This window comes from Orycteropus afer, unplaced genomic scaffold, assembly GCF_000298275.1.
Source record: "Orycteropus afer afer isolate SDZICR_OR568_19922 unplaced genomic scaffold, OryAfe1.0 scaffold00035, whole genome shotgun sequence".
NCBI lineage: Eukaryota > Metazoa > Chordata > Mammalia > Tubulidentata > Orycteropodidae > Orycteropus > Orycteropus afer.
The window spans coordinates 5,071,751-5,075,363 of NW_006921622.1; positions in this window are offsets into that span (position 1 = coordinate 5,071,751).

The window sequence follows — 3,613 nt, forward strand, 5'->3', positions numbered from 1 at the left end:
AAGTTGCTCCAAAATGTGAAGGGAAAGATGTGGTTTTATCGTAAAAATGGGAAAGGGGAGTATGTGATGGTTATATAGTTGTAAGTTCAAGATGAGTATCTCCTCAGCAATTTTATTTTCAGCTATCTCTTCCTGGGACATCTTGAGTAAACTCACTTTCCTACAGTAACATTCTTGACCCTAACTTTTGTTCACTAAAAATGATTTGGGGCAAGGGTTAGGCAGGTTAAGATGATGTTAGGGGCCTGGGTCTTCTGAGTTCCACCTAGCCAGAGGTCTAAGGCATATGAATGGGAAGAAGTCAAAGTTACATTCTCAGAAATACAGAAAGAAGAACTTGAAACAAAATAGAGTTTTGATTCAGACCTCATGTCAGCCATCTTATTATGCCAAGCGCCTCCTTTTTAGAGCTTTGTTAGCACATATGTAAGATCATTAAATACAGGCAACAGACAGACAAACGTAAATTGAATATTTATAAGGAATACAACCAAGAATGAATGCTCACTGCTGCCTCATACAATGGCATAAAATAACATTATAATTATGCACACGATTTTTAAGAACACAGATATACAGTACAGTGTTTACTTCTCTGTCTTCTAAATACTCTGTAAAGCAAGTCTTGAGGTCAGGGATCACATATAATATTCATCTTTATATTGTCACACCTACTAAAGTACCATATACAAGGTAGGCCTTGAATAAATTTAGAAACAAAATGATATGTGAGATTGAAATAAAACTTTATTGTTGTTAGAGTCAGGATTATGTGATTAAATAATGTTAGATAGTGAAGTATTAGAGTGGTATTTTCACTTTGAACAGAAATTGTTTTTAATGGATCTGGTTTTGAAATTGCAGATTCCTTTTTAGGTAAAGCAGAGACTTAGGCACTGATAGGTGAAATCTTTTCATATACTCAGCTAGATAATTTGGGGTAGCATTTTACTGTACTTTCCTCATTTATAGCATTGCTTGTATCAAATTAGCTGAATAATTGCTACTATTTTTTTTTGTTCAATTTACCTGTATAACACTGTTCCTTTGCTCACTGAATTAGGTCTACTTTACTTGTTGCACTAATACATTTCTCCATTACTACCAGGTAACATTTGTTATATGTTTACTGTATAAACAGTAAAACACTTCTAGACCTGGTGTGGATATAGAGAACTGTGTCCTACTCTGAGAAGATTACCCTAAGGATATAAATTAAGTAAAAGCCACCTTCATGAAATAGTTATTTTGCAGACATATTTGTAATGTAAAACATTGAAAAGAAAAAAAGAAAAAGGTAAAGGAAATATCTGTGTAAATTGTCAAATCATCTTGATGGAAAATTTTAAGACATTACAGCAACTTCCATGTTCCTGGGTGGTACAAATGATTTGCCCTTGACTACTAACCTAAAGGCTGGAGGTTCAAATTTACCCGGTGCCACCATGAAAGAAAGGTCTGATGATCTGCTCTCATAAAGATTATAGCTGAGAAAATCCTGTGCAGCATTTTTCCCCTGTAACATATGGGTGACCATGAGTTGGGAGCTCTTTCAATAGCAGCAGTTTTTATAGCAATAGAAAATCATCTGTAAGTTATCATGATGACTATAAAATTATGCTAACATGGGTGAGATTTTGCAAAGGAAGGTAGAAAAATGTAATAGTGTTAGCTTGGTTGAACTAAGGGTGATTATTTTTTGTTCTTAATTGCTTTAATGTTGAAATAGTTATAAAATTAAAAAAAATGAAAGGTATGATCTGTCGAGATATGGTCATAATCTTCAAGGAGCTTGGCTTGTAGTTTAATTGCAGGAAGGTAGCACGTTTATCCATGGAAAGATAACTGATGCTCTTTGGCTTCATGTGATAAGAGTTAAACGGATTCCATGGACAATAAGAATTTCAGTTCTGGCATTTTTCTTCTAAGCTGGCATTTCCATTTCATGAGATGTTAGAGAGGTGGTCAATTCTTATCCCTTCAGACACAAAAAACATATTACATAACAAATAGCATCCCTAGTGCATCACTCCTTCATTTCCAGCTCATTTAGTTTCCATCTACAAATTCATTTGGTGCTTCTATTACACAGTGAATGATTTTCCAATTTAAACCACATTCATTCATATTTTATTTAGTTTTGTTTTGTCATAGAAAGGAATACTATTTAGAATAAGACTTAATGTTTATCCCTACTTATAATTTTTTAAAACTCCATTTAATTCTTGTGATATTTAGATTTGCATAGGAAATTAGAAACACTGCAATTCAGTTCATACTACTTTTGAATAATGGTAAGTAAAATATTCTTGAGAAAGTATGATTGTAATGGCTTAGCAAGAGGCAAATTTTCAAGTCTTCCCTTGACACAAACGTTGGTATCTTGGTTTGAGTGTGTTTGGTTAGACCAGGAAGTTAATGGATCAGAATAGCAGGATACTACAAAAACAAGAAGTTAAAATTGGAACTATGCTTACAGCCTGTGCTATCAGTACCTTGCCTAATAATTCTCTGAGGCCAGACTTGAGCTTCTCCAGGTTGAATTCCAGTTGCCTGAAAGGCAGCTCAGCCTGCAGGCTTAGAAGTGCTCAGAAATTAACTGTTGCTTCCCTAACGCTCTGCAGCTCTCAGCCCCTAACTGGCAGCAGCTGGTTCATGCCCCTAGAGAATAACTCTGGGATGTGTTCTAAATCATTTATCTAAGTATTCCTGTAGGATGAAGCGGTAATTACTGACCATGGTAACTGGCCTGATGATGCAGCCTTTATTGGCTGCTTTTCATTTGCTGTCTGGTTTCCACTCCCCACAGATATTTCCTGGACCACCCAAATAAACTAATAGCTTTTAAAACTTTGTCTTGCATCTGCTTAAGTTCATCACAAATCAAGACAATGTCCACTTTGTGAAGGCATGCAGGTGATCACAGAGGGAGAACTGTATTGGAGTATCACTGCTATTGGAAAAAGGTCAGACCCCAAACCTGAATCCTTGTCAGTAAACTGTCTTTTTTTAATTGCCCAGGAATCTCAGGCAACACATACATGTTTGCATTGAGTGTGTATTTATTTACAATTGTTGTTGTTATGTGCAGTCGAGTCAGACTTGAATCATAGCAATTAGTATTTTATTATTTTCCTCTGGGTGATATAATAGTCAGGGCAGGTGTTATAGTTAACCCTGATGTAAGGGTTAACTATTGGGGATGTCTCTTCTTGGGGATCAGGATTTTAACTGCAGTTGTTCCCTGGAAAGGTATCTAGGATGTACTGATTCCTACACCAGTTCACCACTAATTCACTCTGACACAGCCATACCAATTGTTGAAATATTGAAATACTTCAGGACTAGTTGCTAAAAACCCAAGGAGGGGTCGCTATGAGTCAGGTCTGACTCCATGGCACGTAACAACAACAACAATAGTTGCTAAAAGGCTGATTCCCTGGTACTCTTGAGTGCCTCACTTCCGTTTTCATTCCAAGCTGTTCAATCCCTGCTGGATATCCAGATCTGACAAGTGGGTTGATACAGATATGGGTTAATACAGACATGTTGTTGTTGTTGTTGTGTGCCGTCGAGTCGGCCCCGACTCATAGCGACCCCTCCTTGGGTTTCC